The sequence below is a fragment of the Lissotriton helveticus genome, chromosome 6, assembly GCF_964261635.1.
Source record: "Lissotriton helveticus chromosome 6, aLisHel1.1, whole genome shotgun sequence".
Classification (NCBI taxonomy): domain Eukaryota; kingdom Metazoa; phylum Chordata; class Amphibia; order Caudata; family Salamandridae; genus Lissotriton; species Lissotriton helveticus.
This window is the reverse complement of record NC_136067.1, coordinates 602,680,694-602,699,599: the sequence shown is the minus strand read 5'-3', so window position 1 is coordinate 602,699,599 and position 18,906 is coordinate 602,680,694. Positions and strand designations below refer to the sequence as shown.

The following is an 18,906-nucleotide window of genomic DNA, read 5'->3' as shown; positions in this document are numbered from 1 at the left end:
ACACAAACCAACAGCAAAGAAGCTCAGTGTGCTTCCTAATCTGAGGTAACACAGGTGACATTATTGTGAAAAGTTCAAATTTTTTTATGTAATCATGCACACACTATTTATTCTTTCTCAAAAATGTAGAAGCCATTGATTTGTCCCAAAATCGATTTTTCAATAACATTTTAGAAACACAGTGCAGGTCCTACTATTTATTCTTTCTCAAAAATGTAAAACTCATTAATTTGCCCCAAAGATATTTTAGTAGTGTAATGAAAAGCTTATACATATGACCTTTTCTCTGTTTTTCAAATGTTATTCTAAAAAAAGATTATGAGGCCTAAGCAGGAGTGCTGATGTGATGAAGCCTGTCCAGGGGAGCACAAACGGTGAGGCTTGTGTCCAAGAGTGCAGTGGACAGGACTAAACTGGAGTAGTGTGCAAAAAAAGATGAACCTCATTTATGAGGCCCTGCGTCAGTTTTGCACTGCTGATGCGTCACTTTTTGTGACACATCGGCGGCATAAAACATGTGCCTTTTTGCGCCATATTTAAAAAGTGACGCATGTAGGTAGATGCGTCACTTTTTAAACCTCTGCGCCACATTATACCTCTGTCAGGTGTAATGTACACAGAGGGGGCATTCCCCCGCAAAAAGCCTCGTAATAGTGTCGCAGTGAAATCTATGAGATTTCACTGCGTCACTTTTAGGACACTGTTACGTCAAAATCTTGCACCTGCCTCACAGCATGCGTAAGACTGAGGCAAACGCTTTCACATGGGGCTTTCCCCATGTGAAAGGATGCATTGCTGGAGTTGCGTCATTTTTGTGACACACTCCAGCAATTCGTCACTTTTGCGCTTACAGATACATCAGAAATACTGACTTATCTGTAAGTCCTAGAAACATGATGCGTCATACATTAAATATGATGCATCATTGGTGTCACAAGGAGTGCACAGTTAAATGTGACGCATCGCTGTTTTCATAAATAAGGCTCTCAGTGTGCTTCCTAATCTGAGGTAACACAGGTGACATGATTGTGAAAGCTTCAAATTATTTTATTTAATCATGCACACACTTTTTATTCTTTCTCAAAAATGTAAAAGCTATTAATTTGCCCCAAAATCGATTTTTCAATAACATTTTAGAAACACAGTGCAGGTCCTATGTACAATCATTCCATTTCAGTACTGAAAAGTCACTATTTTACAAAATACATCTCCTATCTCTTGCAAACATTCCTACCAAGCATTACCCAAAAAATGAAACAAACCAACAGCAAAGAAACTCAGTCTGCTTCCCAATCTGAGGTAAAACAAGTAACATGTTTGTAAAAGATTCAAATATTTTTATATAATTATGCACACACTATTTATTCCTTCTGAAAAATGTTAAAGCGATGGATTTGCACTAAAATCATTTTTCAATTACCATTTTAGGAACAGAACACAGGTCCTATGTACAAGCATTCATTTTCACTACTCTACTGAAAGCCATTAATTTGCCCTAAAATCATTTTTTATTTAATATTTTATGAACAGAGCACAGATCCTATTTTCAAGCATTCATTTTCACTACTAAAACCCATTGTTTTGCACTAAAATCATTTTTCAATTAACATTTTAGAAACACAGCACAGATCCTATATACAAGCATTCATTTTCACTACTGAAACCCATTGATTTGCACTAAAATCGTTTTTCAATTACCATTTTAGGAACAGAACACAGGTCCTATGTACAAGCATTCATTTTCACTACTGAAACCCATTGATTTACCCTAAAATTGATTTTTAAAATAAAATTTTAGATACAGAGTGCAAGTCCTATGTACAACCATTCAACTTCACTACTGAAACATCACTATTTCACAAAATACAAATCCTCTATTTTACAAATATAGAAACCATGCATTTTCAAAAAGCATCACACAAACCAACAGCAAAGAAAATCAATATGCTTCTTAATCTGAACTCTCTATCTAAATGAATCATAACTCACCTTTACAAATGCTTTAGGAGATTCAGAACAGTGTCAGATACACACACCAATTTTTCTTTAGCAGAGCAAAAGGTATGTTCTCCAGGCACTGCAACCATTAATGGCACAGAAAACCTCTATTTCTACACACATATTCCTAATGGTAACCAATCAAAACTCCTCCCTCTCTATTTTCATATCAACACCCTTCCCCCCCTCAGCTCTTTCTACCTGTTACCATAGCAACTCCCTCCTCACTGAGCTCCCAGGGTTAAAAGTTTATTCTACAATGTTGCAAATCAAATCAGCAAGCATGTTTGACCTCTCAATACACCAGCTTATCAACTGCAATCTTTCTTTAAATGACTTTTTCTTAACCATTCAAATTACTTCTTTCACACAACAGAACCATGCACCCTAACTTTCAGTTTTCAACTATCTGAATCCACCAATCATTGCTTGTGATTCAAGAGCACTGAAACTCCACCGTTTTTTTCCTTGCAAACTCCTACTGTTCCAACTGCCATTTCATTCCTACACTTCATCTGACTGCACCAGAACCTCCTCTCACCATGTACTCTGTCTGGATTATTGGACATAGCTACATTCACTGGGCTCAAAGGTATGCAGCTACCAGAAATTTTTACAACCTTGATTTACCAAATGTGCACATAAAATGGATTGGCCAAAGAGGATTGAAATGTCACCAATTGATACCATTGTTGAAAACCTTTTACCATCTGCCACACCCTGACCTCATAATTTTGCACTGTGGTGGAAATGACCTAGGCACTTTGACTGGGGTAGGTCTGGAGATGCTTTTAAAGGACACCTGTGGGCAATTGCTGACAATTTTTCCACAAACTGCCATGGTATATTCCAATATATGCCAAAGACAGACATGGAACTAGTCCAACCAATTTTGTCCACAATTTGAGAAAGCACGGAAACATGTGAATAAATCTGTTTCTGCTTACATGAGACTATGGAATGGGTTCAATATACAACAACAACTTGCGTTACAACATGCAAGATATCTACAGAGCAGATGGTGTGCACTTCTCAGATAAGGGGAATAGAATATTCCTCCTGAATTTAAGACTGTGCATTGAGGGAGGAGCTAAGCTCGTAACCAAGATGGCCGCATAAGCTCCCGGCTCCGTTGACCTCCGCCTGAAGCTCAATAATCCTGTGCATTATCCTGATTTCCTGCCGGACTCCCGTGCTGGTGAACGGCACCTGATTCGAAAGGTGCAACCCCGAAATTCCTGGCGGCCCGATGAGCGGAGATATCCCGTGTGCCATTTTTTGGCCTGCTCCAGACTGAACGCCGGGGCCTCGAGTTTCAACGTGGCCGGGTTGGAGTCGAACAACATCGGCGGTGGACATTTGCTCGAGGAATCTCCTCCCGGTGGCCCCGTTGAGCTCCCGGTGGTTTTCTGGGATAGTTTCCTCGTCTGCGGCGACGGTGTACCTCCTGTGTTTTGGGAGTGTTTTACAGTGGACTTTTTATCGCTTTTGCCCTGTGCCCCGGAGAAGTCGACCTCTGGGGGTTTGGCTGTCCGCCCGATCGCTCATTGAGGGGCGATGGAGCGGTCTGAATCTACACCGTCGCTACGCACTGTAATGGCCGCCATTTTGCAGCTTCACGAACGGGTCGCCGCCGCCATCCAGGGGATGATTGTCACGGCTGACTGCATTAATCCTAGACCGGATTCCGACCCTCTGTTGACAGAAAGCCGAGATACTCCACCCGCAGACACCGTTCTGATTGGTGTCGAGGGCCCCGAGCGGATTATTCATTTGATGCCTCCCGGCAACCCTAAGATGGCGGCCGTCGAAGCCGGAACGACTGGATGTTTGTTCAGCCCTGAATGGATACCACCCGAGATGGTTGTGATTACCCCTCTGAGACAGTATACCTCCTCCCACGACTGCTCTACTCGACCTTTGCCTCTTCTTGTGATCGATCGACACTGCATGGTCACTCTCTCATTGATGGGCAGTGGACTTGCCCTGACTCTTGATCCCTGTGTATGTTCATCCGACTTTCCCTCTCCTCGTATTAACTTTGACATTCTCCTGTGTTTTGGCGTTCTGGTTGTTACGACGGTTCGATTGGATGCATGTATCCAACGTGGAGTATCATGGCGACCTGTTCGTGCCGGGGGGACCTTTTGTTTTTGATCGTGAGGGTTTGGGCTGAACTTTATTGAACTTTGATGCAATGTTTTCTCTAATTTTTTGGATGGGTTGTATCTGTGGGTGCGGGGCCGACTATTTATCTGAATGGGCTGGTTGCTGTTTCCTACTGTCTCTGGACGGGGTCCGCTATCTCTGCTGATTGGGGTCGGGCGGGATGTTTCTTCCCCCTCTGTTTGCGGCTCCCCTACAGGCTATTTTTTGCATTTCTCTGCTTCGTTATTCTTGCGTATAGGGGATGTCTGCTTTTGGCGGGGGGATGGGGGTCCAGGAGCTCGTATTGTATTGTATATTCTCCTCCTCCACCTTTTTCCCTTCCCTGGGGTGTTGTTTTTGGGGCGACAGGCACGCTGCTAGTGGGGTTAGGTCGTAGCCATCTGCAGGGGTGTAGGGTGGAGGGTTGTGGGGGGGTTTATTATTTGTCCTTTGTTGTTTTCTATGACCTTTCTATTCCCTTTTCCCTCTCTCACAAGAACTGTGGCATATTCTCCTGACTTTCTCGTATCTGGGTGTCATTTGTCTATTTCGTGAATCCTGTATCCTTGGTGGGTGGATGGGGCGGGGGGAGGCCGGCGGTCATTGACGTTTCATTGTTTAGCTCCAGCCTTCCGCTGGTGTCGATTATTCTGCCGCATATGTCTGTATGGTGCTTCTTCCTCGCCCGCCCATCCCCAGTTGTAAAGTGTTTCTATCACTGGCACCCGATATGTATATTTCCTTTCTTGTGTTTAAAATAATAAAAATTTACACAAAAAAAAAGACTGTGCATTGGTACCTACTTGTAGGTACCTAAATCAGCCACAGAACCCAAATGATCTTTTCAGGGCTACCCTACCTCTGATCACTCCAAATCATTATCTTGTCCTAACTTTTTTCACTATTTTTCACCAAAGTACGTTCCCCGGTACGCTTCCCGGTGTGCGTACCGGGCGCTCCCCCCGCGAAAAATTATTTTTTTTCCCCCCGCCTATATGGGCCTTCTAAGACCCCCTCAGAAAACCTAGAGGGTCAGGGAGTGCCTACCATGCCCCCTTATACCCATTCCCAACGTTGTTTGTCCTCCATTTTCTGTCTCAAATCTACCGAAACACAAAATGGAGGACTCCCGTAGCGCTGCCGGTACGCGTACTGGGGCGTGCACCGGGAAGCGCTCCCAAAAATTTTAAAAGTTAATTTACATAAAAACCACTGGAGACACTTTCACCAAATATAGAATAGGCCATACTACATACCAGTCCCTACCATTTTCCCAAATTTGGTGGAATTCCATTGAGCCATTTGGCCTGTAGCCCTCTCTAAATATTCTGAGGTGAATTACTTGACAAAAACACATCTGAAGTGTTAGAATTTACAACCAATTAAAATGTTACTTTCATTTTCTACTATTATTTCATGACATTTGATTGGTTATGTACATGAATATATATAAAGAAAGAGAGGGAAACACAGCCATTTTGACTACTACTTCCTGAAGTACATTTCAAAAGGATTTTCACTGAGAACTTAAACTTCTTTTTCAAAGGTAAGATGTTATTTTGAAAACTGAAGTATGTTGTGCACTTTAAGTTAATTTGGAAAACATTTTCTGATAGTTATATACTATCCCTCTGTAATAGTTATAGATTGAGATAGGCTTCTCTGTTATAGTTATGGATGGAGTTAGGCTTGTCTTGTATAATTATGAATTTACTTAGGCTTTATGATATACACTTTTTGATATTTCTACTTCCAGCCTGATACCATACACTGCCCAAAGATAACTTCACTGTTAAAAAATCAAACCTACCTGTCTGAACTTAAACCCAACAGTGCCCTATCTCTACTGATATATTTATTTTTTATGTAAATTACAGCAAGAAAATGGAAGGAGAGCAGAATATTTCCTTCAAAATTGTTCTGGAGAACAACGCTGAAAAAGTTATTGAAGACAATGATGACTTAGATTTCATGGATGAATCACGGGACTATGAATTAGTTCAATGTGTAGAAGCAGTAGATTCGCTGATTGAAAATGAGGACATTTCCGACAATGTGTTGTTAGAAGTTCTGTTAAATTTGGAAAAAGAATCAGAAAAATAAATTTATATTTAATAATCAAAAATTGTTCGAGACATTATTCATTTTTATATGTAATTCATAAACTAGTACCAAATTGATTATAATGTAAATTCAGACATATAGTATACTGTGCAACTTTTTTATGTTACATAGTACTTTTGCTCATAGTTACTTCCTTTCTCCCACTATATTATCTCCAATGTGTATTTGACATCTCTTTTTCATCTCCTGCCTCCATGTTCTTTCTGCTTTCCTGACAGACTATGATATGGATTCCATATACCACAATAACTTCTGTAACAACATGCAAGATATCTTCAGAGGAAACGGTGTACATTAAAGTTAAGACTCAGCATTGGTACCTAGATGTTGGTACTTAAAACACCCAAACAACACAACAACTCTATGCAGAGCTACCCTACCTCTAATCACTTTAAATTATTATTTTCCTATTTCACTGGGTTTTCCCCGTGGTACGCTCCCCGGTACGCTCCCCGGTGCGCGTACCGGGCGCTCCCCCCGCGAAAATCGGATTTTTTTTTTTTTGGCCCGCGGGACCCTTTTATGGCCCCCACATCAAACCTAGGGGGTCAGGGGGGGTGTACCCTGCCCCCTTTTGGTAATTTCCCCCTTTGTTTTTTGCCACCTCTTGTGTCTCGATCCTACCGAGACACAAGATGGCGGCCCCTGCGGACTGTTTCGAATGTTTACAAACACCCGAGAGCCAATCAGCTTTCCGGGCGCAAGTCGGGTAGCGCGCCCAGTGCGCTCCCCGGAGCTCGTACCGGGGCGCGGCTATAGATATATATTTTTTTTTAAACCCAAATTACTCAAAATCCTCTGGAGCACATATCTTGAGACATAGCAAAGGCACATCGGGCTACCAGTCCCTACAATTTTGCCAAGTTTGGTGAAAATCCATTCAGCCGTTCGAGCTAAAAGTGAGTTTGACCGCCCTATGGAAATTAAAATGGGGAAAACACGTTTTGGGACCCCCCTTTTATCTCAGCTCCTCAGCTCCCGATTGACGAATCACCCCCAAACTTTCGGGGAAGGAGCGGAGAGCCGCGAGGCAAATTTGAGGAACATTTCAGGCAGATTCCTCAACCGGCGCCAAAGTTATTCCCAATAGAATGTTGCAATTTCCCTATGGAAAACAATCCTAACTATAACTACCTACTGGCGACCGCCAGTAGGTAATATAATATATAATATATAATATATATATACCTACTAGCTATTGTCTGTAGGTAGTTAGTTAGGAACTAGTTTCTATAGGAAATGCTTTTTTTGATTTGCCTATAACTTTTGCATCGTTCTTCATTAAATTTTCCCAAAAAAGTGTCAAGGTAGGTTCTGGTTGTCATGTAATGTTAATTCCCATTGAACCGTAAGCCACAGCTACAACCCGAACCGTGGAACGGACTCGCATCAAATTGGGCAGGGAGGTAGACGTTGGGTCAAGGAAGTGCCTTTTGCCTACTTGGTATAAATCCATTCAGTAGTTGTTGACAAATTTAACTGTAACATTATGGTGATATCTCTGGTTGTGAAGTCTTTGTAAACAAAAAGGAGCTCGTGCAGGAAAATGCACTGCTCTGATTGGCTGCCAGCACTTCAACCAGGAAGTGTTGGCAGCCATTTTGGGACTCTGCTTCACTGAGTCCCCCCAAAAAAGTGAAAATAAAGAAAACGGGGCAGTGTAGGAATACCCTGACCCCCAAAGCCGTGGTCTTGGGATCCCCCTGGAACCCTGTCACAGCATAAAAGCATTTAAAAGAAAAAGAATTGCTGCAAAGATGCAATATTTGTGGCAAAAATATATAAAAAAAAAAGAAAGCAAAAGCTCTTGGGGGTCAGGTCTCGGGGGCATATAATCTATATAGGAGGAGGGCGTACAGGGCCCAAATGCCCGGGGTTATTATTTTAATGGGCCCACTGCATGTCAGAAGGTGTAGAAGGCAATACTGCTTCCCTCAGGAGGTGGGAGCCGGCCTGGACCGCAGGGTCCATCAGGCTCCCCCATGGTCCCCAATGAGATGGCCATGCCCCAGGGGATGTGGTCCCTGGGGTCAAAAATGACAAGAGTTATGTAATATGTGAGGTCATAAGCAGTGAATTGCTGGGGCGCAAGTTATAGTTCGCTCAGCTAACTATTATGGCTGAATTTCTCTGTTTTTGTGCGAGTGAAATGTCAGGATAACAATAACGTCCCTGTAAGCTTTGCTGAGAGGTGGCGCAGGCCACCTCACCTTTATCCACCACTCTGCAAAAACACCTCCTGGTGCACTCTTGGTTGGGGATGAAGTCCTCTTGCCTCATGATGGTCCTACGGGGCCAATTAGCCCTCCTGTTACCTCCAGTTAGCCACACAGAGCTGGATTGCTGAGAGGTGGTCAGAGGCCACGTTCCCTTTCTCCATCGCTCCGTAAACGCACCTCCTGGTGCACTGCTGCTTGGTGGACGAAGTCCACTTTAGTCCCGAATTCCTCAGGACACAAGGGGACCTCATCGCCCCACCAGCAGTGTGCCAAGAGACGCATTTGCAGAGCAGTGTAAAAAGGGGCATGGCCTCTGATCACCTCTCAGCAATCCAACTGTGTGGGGCTTAGTGGCAGTAATAGGTGGGCTAGTTAGCCCCTAAGGAACCTCAGTATTGAGTGTGCCAGGAGGCGCGTATGCAGAGTAGTGCAGGGGGCGGGCAGGGCCTCCAGTAAGTTGCCGGCTTTGTTTTTTCTTTTTAGGAGGGGTGGATGTGTGGCCCCCTTCGTTTGATCATTTTGGGCCCTGGAGACCCCATCTCCCGGACCCTGATCCATTTTTTAAACCAAAATTGACAAAAAAATGAGGGGGGCAATGTGACCCCTCTCCTGAGGGCAATATCGGCCCCGGGGACCACATCCCCTAGGGCTAGGCCTGTCTTTTTTATTCTCAGTCAAAAAAGGGGAGGGCCATGCGACCTCACCCCCCCTCCGAAGGCCGATTTTAGGCCCGTGGACCCCATCCCCCAGGGCTTTACCAATTTTAAAATCATTTTCAAGGGAGGGGCCTAGCCCCCTCTCAGGCCATTTTTAGCCCTGGGGACCACATCCCCCGGGGCCCGACCATTCAGTTTTATTTTTTTTAAGGAGGGGGGCCGAGCAGCCCCCGTCCTGGGCCATTTTTGGGAACACATGCCCAGGGGTATGGCCTGCTGTTTGGGAACCATGGGTGGAGCATAAAGGCACCTGCGGTCCGACCGGCTCACACCTCCTGCGGGAGCCAGCATGGCTTTTCACCCCAGGGAGCTGCTGACATGCAGCTCCCTGGGGGTAAAAAGTAAAGTGTGCTTCTTTTGAACAAACAAGAGTAAAGTGCTCCCGCCATCCCATAGCAAACTGCAGTGTCCCTGCGGTGGGCACTCCAGGACATGGCTGGAGCCGGCCCTGGGGGGGTGGCAGTCCCCAGGGTAATTTACGGCTCCACGAGGGAGGCCGCATGCCCTTTGCAATAATATTAAAGCCCCAGGGAGGTGGTGGTCCCTGGGTCTGTGTGGGGGTCAGAAGCCCCCATGCATCTTTTCAATTTAGCCCCGGGGAAGTGTCAGGCCCCTAGGCTATGCGGGTGCCACATGGCTCCCCGCATTTATCATAATTAGCCCCAGGGAGCTGGTGGTGACCAAGGCTGTGTGGGTGGCCCGTGTGGCCCCTGCATTTAAAATACATAGCCCTGGGGAGGTTTCGGTCCCCAAGGCTGTGGGGGGGCCAGGTGGCCCCTTGTATATAACATAATAAGCCCCAGGGAGTTGGTGGTCCCCAGGGCTGCGTGGGGGCCACATGACCCCCTAGCAATTAACACAATTAGCCCTCGGGAGGTGGTGATGCCCGGTCTGCGTGAGTGGACACGAGCCCCCATGCATTTGTTTTAAAAATAAAGCCCCGGGAAGGTGGCGGTCCTCCGGGCTGCGGGGGGCCTGTGCGGCCCCCACATTTAAAATACATAGCCCCGTGGAAGTTGCGGTCCCCAGGGCCAACATAATTAGCGGAGGTTGTGGGCCCCCACATTCATTGTAATCATTGCACCCAGGACCTGGGCCGCCCGGGGGCTTAAAGGAAATGAAGCTCGTGAGCCCGTGCTTCATTTTTTTTTTTTTTTTATTTTCGGCCGGATTTGCAAATACAATGCAGATTTTTTTTTTTTTTTTTAAAGAAGCTTTTTTTGGTTCAGGGACCCGTTGAGCAGGCCTAGGTGGTCAGTGTGTTTTTACCCTGACACCTTTTCTTGATTTTGAACTTTTTTTTACCTTTTTTCTTGTAGCTTGGTTCAACCGACACTTCCTGGTTTGAAGTGTTGGCAGCCAAGCAGATCCCAGGATCGAGATCAGGAGGGTTCACGGATCCTCTGCTGCCATATTTGTATATCTGAGAAATCTTTACATTTCTCAGGAACAACTGAACAGATTTACACCATTTAACTGAAAAAGTGTACTCTGGACCAAGAGCTACCTTTCTGCCAAATTTGGTGTCATTCCGTTCAGCAGTTTGGGCTGTAGCTGTGTCAAGAGTTTCCTATGGAAATTAACATGAAGAAGAAGCTTTTTGGGAACCCTGCTTTTTCTTGGTCCTCGCTATACGAATCACCTCAAAACGTCGAACACCTCAGCTGACCTAACGTCTCATTCGTTTGAAAAATTTCGCGAAATTTCGTCAAATGACACTAAAGATATTGGCAAATCAAAGAATGATTTTCCTATGGAAACTAGTCCTAACTATAACTACCTACTGGTGACCGCCGGTAGGTAATAAATAAATAAATGTATATATATTTATTACCTACTGGCGGTTGCCAGTAGGTAGTTAGTCATAATCAGTGGCCTAAATCTTAGGCGCCAGTTGATGAATCTCCATTGAAATGTTCCCTAAAAATTTGCTCAGGACTTCAGGCAGTGTCTGGAAAGCTTCAGAGTGGTTTGTCAAGTGGGGGCTAAGAAAAAATGGGGTCTCAAAACATGTTTTCCCCAAATTAATTCCCATGAGACCTTTGAATAATCCCACAGTCCAAACTGCAGGATGGCATTCCACCACATTTGGCAGGAAGCTAGATGTTGATAGCAGATTGTGCTTGATGTGATTTGGTGCAAATCTGTTCAGTAGTTTGGGATCTATTAACTGGAAAATGAATATCTAGGTGTGCAGATTACCTGCGGATCCAACAGTCCCTGTGATGTAATCTGATTGGCTGCCAACACTTGATCTAAGAAGTTTTGGGAGCCATTTTTGGACTTGCCTGAGCTGACTCCTGGACAAAAAGAAAACAAAAAAGAAAAGGGGGCAGGGCCAAAAAATCATAAAAAAAAGTCAAAATGAAGCGCAGACTCCTGCGCTTTATTACTAATCAGCCCCCAAATTCCCATGGGCTAGGTCGAGTGGGAATTTTCATAATGAGGGTGAGGGATTCATGGGCCCACCACCTCCCCAGGTTTTTTTTCTGTTTTTTAAACAGAGGGGCCCTCAGATCCCCCCTGGTCCCCTGGAACCACTACCTCCCCAGGACCTTATTGCTAAAACAAATCGGGAGAGGCCTCATGGACCCCCTGTTCCCTGGAGCTTTTTTTATTTTTAAATGGGGGCCTCTCGAAACCCCACTGGCCCCGGGAACCACTACTGCCCGGGCCATAATCAGTTTGTGGTTGTGCAGCCCCACCCCCTCCTGGAGCCATAAATGGTCCTAGAGACTGCCACCCCTCAGGGCCAGCTCCTAGTATATCCTGGGGTGCACACCCACAGGACATAGATGTTTGCTGTGGCTTGGCTGGAGCTTTACTACTCCCACCCAACTACAGTAAACACTCCACTTCCAGGAAGGGAGAGCATTCAAAATGCTTTCACTTGCTCGAAGCAGAGCAGAATAAGCGGGATATGCCTTTCCAGCATCTCCCTGTCTGTGAAAGCAATGGCAATTCTCGCAGGAGGCAGGGAGCTGGCAAGGATGGCGGTGACCTTCAGGCCAAGGAAAGGTGTGGCGCCGCGGCCAGGGTGACTGACTCCGGAATCTGGGGATCACGGTTCGATCCCCGGGGCCGGTGGCAGATTAGCCCAGCACCATGTGACTCTGGGCAATAGCTTGCTTAATCTTCCCGACAGCCTCCAGCGCCTAGAGACCCTAATGGGTGATGGATCACAAATGTGGATTATTATTATTATGATATATTATTAACCAAAGTAACTTGGTGCCTTGTGTAGGACCAGGGCACCCGGAATAGGGGCTGGGGCCCGGGGGATGAGTTCCCCGTGTCCCTCTTATTAAAACAACATGGAAAAATAAAAAGGCCGGGCCCCTGGGGCTGAAATCAGCCCGGCAGGGGAGTGGTGTGGCCACCTCCCCTGTATGCAAAAGGCCTGCCACAGGAGATGGGGTACCTGGGGCCAAAATCGACCCAAGGAAGTAGGGACCCCCTCACCTAATAAAACCAAAAAATATTTAAAAAACTAGGCTGCCCGGCAGCCCCTTTAACCTCCACTCTGCAAACACGCCTCCTGGCACACTACTAGATGGGGATAAAATCCCCATGACTCCTGAAGGTCCTTGGGGGGCCAACGTTCCCTCCGGTTACCTCCAATAAGTCCCACACAGTGGGGTTGCTAAGAGGTCATCTGAGGCCCGCCCCCTTTCTCCACCACTCTGCAAATGCACCTCCTGGTGCACTACTGGTTGGTGGATGAAGTTCCCTTGGCTGCTGAGGGTCCTTAGGTGCCAACGTCCCCTTCTGTTACCTCCAGTAAGTCCCACACAGTATGATTACTGAGAGGTCTTCAGATGCCATGCCCCCTTTCTCCACCTCTCTGCAAACTGGCGTCCTGGCGCACTACTGGTTGAGGATGAAGTCCCCTTGGCTACTGAGGAGAAACCACTCCTGTTACCTCCAGTAAGTCCCACACAGCAGGATTACCGAAAGGTCTTTGGAGGCCGGCACCATTTTTCCACCACATTAAAAATGCACCTTTAAATGCACTACTGGTTGGGGGATGAATTCCACTTGGATGGTGAGGGTCTATGGGGGCCAAGAACCCCTCCTGTTACCTCAAGTAAGTTCCACACAGTGCGATTGCTGAAATCTGGTCAAAGGCCACACACCCTTTCTCCACCACGTTGCAAATGTGAATGCAAGTTAAAAAAACATAGAAATTCACTTAAAAAGCAAAAGGTTACAGGGATGTCATAATTAGGAACTAGAATTTTAAAAGCCTTTGAAATTCTCTTAAATACACCAAAGGTTACAGGGACATTATAGTTCGGCTCAAATTTCACTCATATAAAACTAGTGAAATTCAACAGTTATAGTTACTTGAGCTAACTGTAACTTACGCTCCCACAATGCGCTTCTTATGACTTCACATATTACTTAACTCATGACATGGTCAGTGACATCACTTATGACATCCCAAATGACATCACTAATGACATCATCCACAGAACCACTCACACACCTACCACATACAGCCTCTCAAACACCCTCTCACACGACCACTTACATACCCAATCAGAGACCCATACCAGTGCTCACACACCCACTCACTCTTTCATGGAGCAACTCATACACCCACTCATTGACTCACACAGACACTCATACAACTATTCACTTACCCAAACAGCCACTCATAAAACCAGTCACTCACTTGAATAGCCAATCACATAGCCACACACTCACCCACACAGTTACTCACACACCTACTTTTTTAACTACGCAGTCACTCACTCACCTATATAGCTTCTCAACACAACCACTCACTCACCCATACAAGTAATTATACACTCACTCATACACCTGCACAACCACTTACATACCCATTCACACAAGTACTCCCACATCCGCTCACTCACCGATACAGCCATTCACACATAACTATACTCTCCAATCCTGCCACTCACACACCAACTCACTTAACCAAACACCCACTCATGCACCCATATAGCCATTTACACACCCAGTCACTCACTCATACAGCCATTCAGATATCCACTCATTCCCCCAACCAGTCACTACACACCCACATACCCACTGTCGGTGCAGAGGACTAGATACGCTGGTCCTGTGTCATGTCGAGCTGTGCTTAAGAAATCACCAGGACTTGTGAAAATATGCGCTGCATCGATGTCGAGGATGAGACCGGGTGAGCTCAGCCAATGTCAGGTGAGCTTTGTTGAGAAACGCAAAGTTGCGTTGACCTAAAAGAAGCCTATTACGTCCTTGTGGCCTGAACAGGAGACCAACTGACTAACCCTGGAAGATTTTCTGTTGTCCGACGTCTACAAAAACAGGCTGAATTCAGCAGAGCATCTCACAGCGGCAGAAGAGTCCTGGTGCAGCACAGCAGGCCTTGCAGCTAAGCAGTCCTTGGTCAGCAACGCAAGGCTTTGGCAGCAAGGTAGGCTTCACAGCTGGGCAGTCCTTCTTCCTGGCAGAGTCCACAGGTCAAGAGGTGATTAGAAGAGTGGGTCTGAGGATCCCTTTTTAAGTTGAGCATTCAAGACCTCTTGTATATACTTTAGTATATACTTATATGTGTATTTACTTTGTAGGCTCTGGAGATCAGCCCTAGGACTTGTCTCCTTCCGCTTAGGGACTTTCTTTTCTGTTCAACTGCCTCTATTTAACTGTCTTGATAGAAAACGACCAGTAGAGGTCAGTAAAATACCAGAATTGCTTTCTGCTGAGGGACTTTCTTTTTATAATTTTTCTGGCAACTGCCTCCATTTACTTTCTTGATAGAAAACAACCGGCAGAGGTCAGTCAAATACCAGATTCACTTTAGCATTCTCTAGATTCCAGTCCATAGAAATTGTCTTCCACAAGCACCCGTAGACAATATTTTTTTCAAATCTTGTATTTTCAGTGATATGACCGCCAAAGGCCCTGATTTTATCTTGATAACAGAGCTTTGGACGATACAATTTCCAGCTGAAAGGAAGTATTTCTCTCCAAGTGTTCCCATACCTCATGAGGATTATGAATCCGAAACCGGTCCCAGGATGCTTGTTTCCGGTCCATGGAAGACATGGCTTGGCAGTTCGGGCTGGACTGTTCCCATGAGGCACAGGGTCAGACTGATTTGCATATAGCCATGTCTGAAATGGGGTGGCTGAGTGGGCTAAAGAATGGTGATGGATTAAACCCAGATCAGTTGACTGGGGGTGAGTGTTTGATTTGCTCAAATGCTCCGTCCATCATCCCCTTTTGTATCGCTTTGTTCGCCCTAAGTGTGGCAGGGTATGCTCAGACGTGAGTCCCTTGCTCACTTGGCCACTGGATTCAAGATAGCCTGGCCGATGAGGATTATGAATCTGAAACCGGTCCCAGGATGCTTGTTTCCGGTCCATGGAAGACATGGCTTGGCAGTTCGGGCTGGACTGTTCCCATGAGGCACAGGGTCAGACTGATTTGCATATAGCCATGTCTGAAATGGGGTGGCTGAGTGGGCTAAAGAATGGTGATGGATTAAACCCAGATCAGTTGACTGGGGGTGAGTGTTTGATTTGCTCAAACGCCACGTCCATCATCCCCTTTTGTATCACTTTGTTCGCCCTAAGTGTGGCAGGGTATGCTCAGACGTGAGTCCCTTGCTCACTTGGCACTGGATTCAAGATAGCCTGGCTGATGAGGATTATGAATCCGAAACCGGTCCCAGGATGCTTGTTTCCGGTCCATGGAAGACATGGCTTGGCAGTTCGGGCTGGACTGTTCCCATGAGGCACAGGGTCAGACTGATTTGCATATTGCCATGTCTGAAATGGGGTGGCTGAGTGGGCTAAAGAATGGTGATGGATTAAACCCAGATCAGTTGACTGGGGGTGAGTGTTTGATTTGCTCAAACGCTCCGTCCATCATCCCCTTTTGTACCGTCCCATACCTGGTGTGTCATGCAGTTTGGTGCTTACTTTCCCTCTATGTTAAAGAACAGTAGATGTTTCAGCACCCAGGCTAATGTGCTGCATAGCTAAATACATATAAGGTCCCAAAGGCGAGACCGATTGCATTACAAATGCTTGTTATTCCTGGTGTCCACTCTGAAGTGGCAGAAGCTTCTGAAGTTTTCCCCTACAGAGTTGTCTGGCATTTCCTACCTCCCTGTCCTGATCCGAGTCTGTCTGTGACACAAAAGGCTAATGTGAGGTCCTTTGTGTGTAAACTAAACCAGTGCCTTTGAAATGCAAGTATCGTAGGTGACCCTTCGCCCCTCTATCAAGTCAGCGATGGTCCATCCTGCCAACATCCAGACACTCCTTTGTGATACTGTCTAGGAGAGATACACAAATGTCAACCCAGGAGCAGGTTGCAGGCACAAAATGGTTTGGACAAGAAAATGCCAACTTTCTAAAGGTGCTTGAATATCACTTATCACCGCATTTTTGTTCATAGCATCAGTTAGCGGATTGTTTTTCCACCGGCACTACAAGACACACACACACACACACACACTCTCACTCTCACTCTGTGAGCTTTCAATATTTCTAGTTTGGTGAAGCGGTGTTAGTTATTACAATGCACGATAAATATACGCTTCTTGGAAGTCCTCTTCCCTATGTTAATACGTTATATTTTAAATATTTTCATAGAGATAAATCCTCATCTCACTGTTTGCCTTTCTTCGACCGCTGAGCAATATGTTACCCTGTTGCTTTGTTGCCTCTGATCCTACCATGTCCTTGGTTTGTCTGGGTTATTAAATAGTAAAGTATAATAGAGAGGACTCTCTGAAGGAAAGGGTCCAGGGAAGCATTACTTGGCAGTTCGGGCTGGACTGTTCCCATGAGGCACAGGGTCAAACTGATTTGCATATGGCCATGTCTGAACTGGGGTGGCAGAGTGGGCTAAAGAACGGTGATGGATTAAACCCAGATCTGTTGACTGGGTGTGAGTGTTTGATTGGTTCAGATGCTCCGTCTATCACCACTCCCTTTTGTTCCACTTTGTTCGCCATAAGTTGGCAGGGTATGTTCATACGTGAGTCCCTTGCTCACTTTGCCACTGGATTCAAGCAAGCCGGGCTGAAGACGGCTGAAAGGCCAGAAACCGGTCCTCAGAAGCTTGTTTCCGGTCCAGGGAAGGCATGGCTTGGCAGTTCGGGCTGGACTGTTCCCATGAGGCACAGGGTCAGACTGATTTGCATATGGCCATGTCTGAACTGGGGTGGCAGAGTGGGCTAAAGAACGGTGATGGATTAAACTCAGATCTGTTGACTGGGGGTGAGTGTTTGATTTGCTCAAACGCTCCGTCCATCATCCCCTTTTGTATCGCTTTCCAAAGGTGGCATTTTCAGAATGGTGACATAAAATTCGACTTTACCATTGAAGAGCGTTTTAAATTACAATTCCTCAGACACCAACGTGACTTTTATACTTGCTCCCAATCAAAAGCGATCACTTTTTAAATGTAATAAGACAGTCCAATGCTATTTTATGAAAGAGGCAGGTCTTTCAACAGTAAAAAAAGAATTTGAGAGTTTTTCACTACCAGGAAATGTAACATTTAAAAGTACATGACCAAAGTTTTAGTTACAATGCATCCTGCCCTAAGGGCTGTTGAGGGCCTACCGCAGGGGTGCCTTAAAAGTATTAAAACGGAAAGTTTAGGACTGGCAAATGATTTATTTTGCTATACTGAAATGGCTGTTTAAAACTGCACACACATGCTTCAATGGTAGACCTGAGACATGTTTAAAAGGCTACTTAAGTGGGTGGCACAATTAATGCTGCAGGCCCACTAATTTAATTTACGGACCCTGAATCCATGTAGTACAACTATACTAGGGACATGTGAGTAAATTAAATGTGCCAATTGGGAGTAAGCCAATTTTACCATGTTTAAAGGAGAGAACACACTCACATTAGCACTGTTTAGCAGTGGTAAAGTGTCCAGAGTCCTATGGCCAACAAAAACGAATTCAGCAAAACAGCTTTAGGGTGACCACTTAAAGAGGCCTGGTCCCACACACTGTATGTATTACCTCCCCCGATTGTGTGTCTCTTTGTCCTAGTGTCATTGTGTGTTCTGTCTCATGTAATTGCCATGTGAAAGAGATTTAAGTGCTCTGCATCTTCAATTATCTCTTTGTGAATGAATTACATTAAACAATTGAATACGATTTTTCTCCAAACCCAAATTCTTGTTTAAAGCAGATGCTTTAGCCTTCGAACATTTGTGGCATTTCCCATTCATGCCTCAGTACCTTTCTTTGCGCTTTGTAGGTATTATCAGATTCCATTTTTTCAAATTAATCTATTTGGTCATTATGATCAGATTCTATGTTGTAATAAACATTGCAAGTTAACAATGAAGTAATATGCAAGAGCTATAATGTATTTTACTTCTAAACAGGCAGTCACAAGTGCAGTTACCTTGCAGACAGCAGGGTCCTGATTTGAATGGTGCAGCAGGTGCAGTAGCAGCAGGACCAAAAGCTTTAAGAGCCCCACTAAACACCTAATATTGCTATATTTTATGAGTAAACAGGCAGTCACAAGTGCAGGTTCATGATTTGAATGGTGCTGCAGGTGTCGTGGAACCGGGTCAACAGTTGTCAGAGCTCCTCTAAATACCAAATATTACCATATTTAACTACTAAATAAGCAGTCCTAGTGCGGTTACCTTGTAGGCACTAGAGACATGATTTCAATGGTGCAGCAGGAGCAGTGACACAG

At 45.3% G+C, this 18,906-nt stretch overlaps 1 protein-coding gene across 1 annotated transcript in view; it reads left to right on the top strand.

Moving 5' to 3' along the window:
* LOC144762794 (CD109 antigen-like) overlaps positions 1-18,906 on the top strand; it is a 771,981-nt gene that overhangs the window by 302,061 nt on the left and 451,014 nt on the right. The window lies entirely within an intron of this gene.